This window comes from Betta splendens, chromosome 4 (genome assembly GCF_900634795.4).
Source record: "Betta splendens chromosome 4, fBetSpl5.4, whole genome shotgun sequence".
In the NCBI taxonomy this organism is placed as follows: domain Eukaryota; kingdom Metazoa; phylum Chordata; class Actinopteri; order Anabantiformes; family Osphronemidae; genus Betta; species Betta splendens.
Window position 1 is genome coordinate 20,392,871 of NC_040884.2, and position 6,725 is coordinate 20,399,595.

At 50.2% G+C, this 6,725-nt stretch overlaps 1 long non-coding RNA gene across 1 annotated transcript; it reads right to left on the reverse strand.

Moving 5' to 3' along the window:
• Nucleotides 1-1,155: 1,155 nt before the first annotated feature.
• On the reverse strand, nucleotides 1,156-6,725 carry LOC129604050 (uncharacterized). The gene is made up of 2 exons (XR_008694593.1): nucleotides 6,271-6,725; nucleotides 1,156-1,496 (listed from the first exon to the last, which is right to left on the reverse strand). It is a non-coding gene; the product is annotated as an uncharacterized LOC129604050 (long non-coding RNA).

Consider the following 6,725-nt stretch of genomic DNA (forward strand, 5'->3'; position numbering starts at 1 on the left):
CTCGGCGGCTTTTAGGAATCCTCTCAACGTCGCTTTCAGAGAGACAAAAGATGGGTTTGATGTGGAGCTGACTGGTGCTTGGCCTCCATGCGGCGCTAAGGATACGCTTCGAAGCTCCATCGGTGACGGTGATGGAACCGCTGGCCCCACAGTCTGCTGCTGGTACTGCAGTTCTCTGACGCTACGGAGCTAATTACCACTAACCCCGTTTACAGAAATGATGATACAAAGATGTTAAATCCATAAAACATGGCAGCGGGCACAACAGGGACGTGTACTGTACAGTCCAACAGGACCAGGTCTGAGAACAGGCTGAGACTCATAACTTTTTCATACTGCGTTTGACTCAAAGTATTAAACATGCCGAACATCGTGCCGGGGACACAATGACAACCAAGCAGGAGGCAAAACACAGACGTTCCAGGACTCATTAATAACGGTGGCGTTCGAATTAAAAATACGTTGACGTTTGATCTGCATTTCAATCAGGCAAAGCAGCCTCAGTCAGAAGACGAAAGGCCCGTAAACCCAACAAACGACTGTGACGACCCCGCAGTTGTGTGGTTAATAGGCACCGGTGGCTTGCGAGGAGGAGGGAGGCCTCGGCCGTGCGCTCTGGCCCTCTTTTAGCTCAGGACGGGCCTCGTCATATGGTGGATTTGGGCCGCCGACTAAATTAGCCACCACGGAAACAGCCCTGGGCGACTGCAGCGCCTGCTCCTCGCCACAGACCCTCCATCGTCATGAAAAATAAAACAGATACAACGCCCCCGCGTTAGGGAAGCTTTCAAACCCTGCTCAGCCTCGGCTTTAATATTTCATGGCGTCCTCTTACTTATTTTAGTGGGAATAATTGATCTGGAAAGAGCACTGCCATGCAGAAATGAAAGGCTCAGAGGAGCCGGTCAAAAAAAAAAAAAAGTTCTATTATAGTTTTGACAACCCCAGATTCTGCAGCCTTTTTATATTTTGCTTGATGCCTGGGACTAAACCAGAGAATAGAAAGAATGGCTTTAACTACGGTTTCTGATTCATTGAGGAGAAAACGCATTACGTGGCGCAGCTTCACCCAGAAAGACAAAATGTTCCACAGCTTGTTTAACAGCTAATGGATAGTCGCTTTAAAAGGTGCATCGCATGGCGCTGTGCAAAACATTTCCATCAGCAACCTCACTCCACTTTATTAGGCTCCGACATATTCATTGGCCAACTGCTGTCCCATCCATTTAGACAAATATTTGCTGGCAACACAAATAAATAAGTCCATTCAGCTCTGAACAGGCCTTGTTTGTGGTATTGACTGTTATTGTTGCCATTGTGTTTTTCATTCCAGCAGCCAGTGCAGGAGGACCGCAGACACAATTGATTCCTTCGCTGGGATGAGGGCGGAGGTCACTCAGGGCCAGGAGCAGTATTCATCGACGCTCCAGAACCACCTCCTGAGATCTGCACCTGCCAGCGCCGCGTCGCCCGTGAGTTCCCGCTGTAATGATTTGCTGCAAATGAAAAAAAATATAAAAAGTTGTGTATTTAGGATGTTCAGATGAGCACAGAGGCGATGGTAGATAAAAAAAAGTTTCTGACAGCCGTGGAAAACAAACACATAAACAAACCCACCAAGAAAAAACAAAAGCTGGGCTTGTCAGGCTCCTCCGCTCACCAACAGCATTTTGCTGGGAAAATTATCTTTGTTATTATCCAAAGATTTTCTGTTGAAGTGATGGAGGATGCGCTCAGTTTGCTTCTGTGTGCGTGTGATGCTGAATAAAGGAAATAGAACACCTCGCTGACAGGTAGCACCGCGAGGCTAATGGCGGGCCAAGACAAATAAAGTCAAATGGCCATTTATCATGGTGACAGTGGAAATCCCATCCTAGAAATTACAGCTGATGCCCGGCCTCCAGATCAAAGCAATCATTGCAGCGGAGGGGACGAACGATGTGAAGCTAGGGACCATGGATTGCTTTAGAGATCAATGAACTTCATCAGGAAGCAAGTTAAGCTGAAAAACAATAAACGATTGTTTCGCGTCCAACAATACATTCGCTGCCCGTGATGGATCCCGACAGCGGCCGGCCACCTTTTCCTCTGATACTGGAGACAGGACAAAATTAGAGAGGGAGACAATCGATGCGCTGGTGAGAGGACGATCCTTCTCTAAACTGTATTCCTCCGCTGAATGGCCCAACCACACATCATCCAGTGAAAGCTCATCCCTCATTATGGGTCTACTGTTTCTGTTTAAAGCTCTATTTTTGCAGGAGGTGCTATTAAGTGTAATTTTATCTTTTTCAACCTTTCTTGAAATAAAAGCCTCAGTTTAAAAGGAAATGAAAGTCGATATTGTTTTAGAGGAAGTCTTCCTATGATTTTTTTGTGGTACAAATCCTCCAGAAGCCTCCGGCAGAACTAGTTGATCCAGAAAGCCGATCCACGGCTGCGTCCACGTTGACGTTAGCGCTGGACGCTGCTCAACCTTTTGCTCAAGCATTTGTGCTTCTAGAACTATCGGTGTGCGGTTACAGCAGCAGCCTGTTTGCAGCAGGCAGTATAAATAGAGACTGGAGGTGTCTGCTGTTTTCATGTTTCATTTGACCATAGTGAGTCTCTCAGGTTGCCGGGGGAAAGTGCTGACGCGGTGCGGTTTGGCCATCTGCTCAGTGTCCTGTGAGATCCCTGGCTCGCTCGTACATGGGCTGTCTGGCTGGGATAAATCTGTGGGATGCAGTGATATACTTCTAGCGTGACCTCTGCAGTGATGTATTACACGCCGCGCAGGAAAACACTGTGCCGAGACGCGTGCGTGCATTTAGGCCTGACGAGTCACAGACAAACGCCGTGTGTGTATATATAATAAGAACGACCTTCACTTCTCTGCTCTCGCCTGGATGCTTTCAAGGAGACTGCAAGGAGGTTCCACACTAATTAGTCCAACTCGTGTCGTTCTCCCGCGCAGCTCAGGGTGACGAGCGTCTGATGTTTACTGTATGTGAGTTTATCTTCGCTAGTTTGCACCTTTACTGCATAGAAGGGACTCGTCTCACCAGCAGCAGCAGCGGTAACAATAAACAATGATACAGGGAACACACGGGACGAATGGAGTCATAATAATGGCAATAATGATGCAGAAACTATTCAAGTGTAAAAGCAGCAAAGAGACTCTGTCCTTTAAAGTGTGGATTTATTAGATATCGATCCAGATAGAGTTGTAAAGATGAATTCACATGAAGGCTGAGAATTTAACATTCATGCAAAAGGGAGGCGCCCTCCTCTCATGCAGATGCAGAGCTAGCGTGACCTGCCCAGTGCAGACTACAGGTCTGATGCTGTCAGTTGTTTGTCTCATGATTCTTTAATCCACCTCCTCTCAGACCACTCAGGCCCACGAGGCAGGTCTCCTCTCGTCCTCGGCCTTTACACGCGCAGCGACATGCACGCAGACGGTGTAGGAGCTCAGGCCGTCGTGACAAACTGTACTTTACTCCGGGTGCTGACGATGCATCGATGGGACGAGAGCTCGCGTTTCCTGTTCTCATGAAGGCTGTCATCCAGCGGATCGATGCTTCACTTGTCCTACTTTATTGCTGTCAGTGTCGCTGTCGGGAGCTTTACGCTTGTTGTTGAGTTTACTTACTGCTGCTTGTTCTAACTAGCACGAGTTCAATCCGGGCCTCCATCGTCCTAACTGCCCGTCTCACGTGTGCAAAATCTACGTTCTGCCAATTAAACCCCATTGTCGCCAGTGAGCGGAGTCGCTCCTCGGAGGTGGGAGCTGCAGAGGTGTGACTCCAGCGCCGTCTCTGCAGAGGGATGAGGCTAAATGGCATGAAGGCGAACAACAGCGGTGAGAGATGGGAGCTCTGCCTCCGCGGCGCCGAGCCACAACTGCATTGATTGCCACGCGTCGCTCTGAGTGGTTTTGATAACATTTCAATAAATATTGAAATGAGCGTGACTCTCGGCGGGCACTCGAGTGCAGCTGCATTGACAACACACTGGAAAGCCGTCGCTGTGTAGCAACGCGGGGACGGAACAAAATGTTTGGCACCAAATAACCTGGGGTCATATAAAATGCAAATGAAGCGGTTGCAGCTAATGCATAATAATGTCCAGGGTGCTGGTATTAGAGCTGCTGGAGACGGGTCTGAATGAGGAGCCTCACATCCAGACCCGTCCTTAGCTCCTGTCAACGGGCCTCGGCCCGGATGCTTATCTCCCGCCCTGCACATTCGCCGGCTCGGCGCCCCTCGGGTGGATGCCAGCTACCGAACCATGACACCCCCCCCACACACACACACCCCCAATCGCTGCGTGGCTCCAAAAATCCAGCCGCTCAGCCGTTTCTTTGAACACTCCGCTGAACACGTGTCTGCGCATCGCTTCCATTCGCGCGCCGGTGATTTGCAGCTTGGCCGCCGTCCACGGCCGCGCTCAGCGTTAGCGCTGATCAAATAGCCTCGCTAATGGCTCGGGATGATGACACTGGATGAAACGTCTCCCGCCGCTGTTCCAGGACAACTTCTTTCATGACAACAAATGCTCGTAGCAACGAGGCAGCCGAGATGCAAAGTGCTTCAAACCCCGGTCAAAGAGTGTCCTCTGTGGTTTCTGTGGGAATCGCTTGCATTGAGCTCTGCCGTGGAGGCTGGTGGGCATCTGGAACAGCGGGGGGTGAGTGATAGATGACAGCGGAGGCGAGCTTTGACAAGGAACAAGGAGTAAAAGGCGGCAATGAATCAGAGTTTGCAGCTTCGGACCTGCGGGGACCGGAGAGCCGGCGTCTCGGGTTGCTGAGCCAAGTCTATGCTTTGTGACAAGACAAAGCAAAACTGCAGGTTGTTCATTGATTTTCAAATCAACAGCCGAAAGAGGAGCCTGAACAGGAACCAAGCTGCACCTCCAGCCCGGTCCGAGTTTCGCTTTCATCTCCAGATTGCGTTGCGCCTTCCAGCTTGAAGGATAGAATTAGGAATCTAATAAAAGCGTGACACGCTGGTCCTCGGTGGCGCGTCCTCTGGGGGCTGATGCGCCTCCGGCAAAAACACCACAACAAACAACTTCTAAAAATATTTGCTCGACTAAGAATTGTGTGAAAGATAACAGCAGACGGGTCCTGGTCCAGAGGTGGGAGAGTACGAACGGTGAGGAGATGACGTTCGTGTTGTTTTTCCAGTGGGCTGTTTTCCTGGTTTACTCCACTCGTGTTGTGCGTGTTAGCACGATGAGGCCACTGTGTTTAGTCGCTAAGGTTGTGTTTTAACAAGAAACTCCCACACAGACACTTTAGTGCAAATCAAACACGCTGCGAAAATAAAGATTACGTGGCTCCGGAGACAGAAGCTCTCCGGTCTGAATAACAGGCAGGATTTATTATTCCAGAATTGCTTCAGCCTCGTCTCTTTGTGGCTAACTTTGCTCCAGCCCGTGTTTCCCCCCGCTGAATAACAGTAACTCATCCTTCATCTGAGCGAGAGGTGTGTTTTTGAACAGGTTTCATAAGAAGCTCCATCTAAAGATTCATGAGTACCGTACCTCAAAACAGCCTCAGATCAGGATCAATAGGAGAGTTTTTAATTCTGTTACTGGGCGGCGGTGAATGGTTGCTGAGGTGTAATCCAGTCACAAGCGAACCTCACTAAACCCATGGAAGATGAACGTCTTCAACTGTTTCAGTGTTTTCATGCAGACGCGTGGGTTTAAAGGCTGAAAGCGTGTCAGTGGATCGCTCCCATTCATTCTCCGCTGACCCTTCCCTGACTCTGCTTAACGTCCCAACACTAAATAGAGATGGGCCATAAGAGTCACTGCAATCACACCTTTCTGACAACAATGGGCCATAACTCCGCTCAACGACCCGCCGTTTGGAGCAGGAGGGAAAACCTACCTGCTCCAATACTTCACCTTGCAAATAGATGTTGCCGCCCGCGCTAAACGGCCCAGATTGCTGCGTGTGTGAGCAGAGCGCGACCCGCAGCTCGGCCGCTCCAAATATTCCACATAATGGAATATTTTGTTAGGGATAACAGGATTATGAGGGCAAACGCAGCCTGGCAGGACAGGATAAACACTAATTGTGGAACACGGAGGTGCGGTATTACAGGTTAATCTGCCTGACAGTGAAGTCCGAGTTCGATTGAAGGACAAAGCTTCGGAACCGTCTCTCATTCGCTCCCTGCGGAGGTCCTTGTGATGCACTGAGCTGTTGCACATAAACAAATTGAACAAGACACGTTACAGTGCATCGGGGCAAGCTGAGGACACAACACTTACTCTGCAGCCTAATAGTCGTCATGTCATCTTTCCCTCTCCGTGGGCGTGCTGGGTTCTTTCTTTCTTCGGCGGCGAGGAAGGCTCCGTCTCACACAGCCGTTCGCTCAGATGGCCTTGGCTCGCTCCCTAAGTGCTCGGATTCCCGTGCACCCACCGAGGGCCCCCGCTCGCTGGATATCCACTAAGCTTGTGGAAAATTACAAACACACACAAGGTCACAGTGGAGCCTTGCCAGCCTCCCACAGAGCCCATCTGATCCAGCCTGAAACGCAGCAATTACCACCCTCCGTGTGCCTCCGTGTGGGGCTGCAGCTATTTCATTATTTATTTGAACAAATAGGATTACGGTCGGTCTGCGGCGGATTGATTGTGATGAGGGATGAGAGGCTCCGGAGAGCGAGGTGCGTGCGCGCGGCTGGCTTTTTGCTGAGCCACTCCGCCGTGTCGGGCGCGCG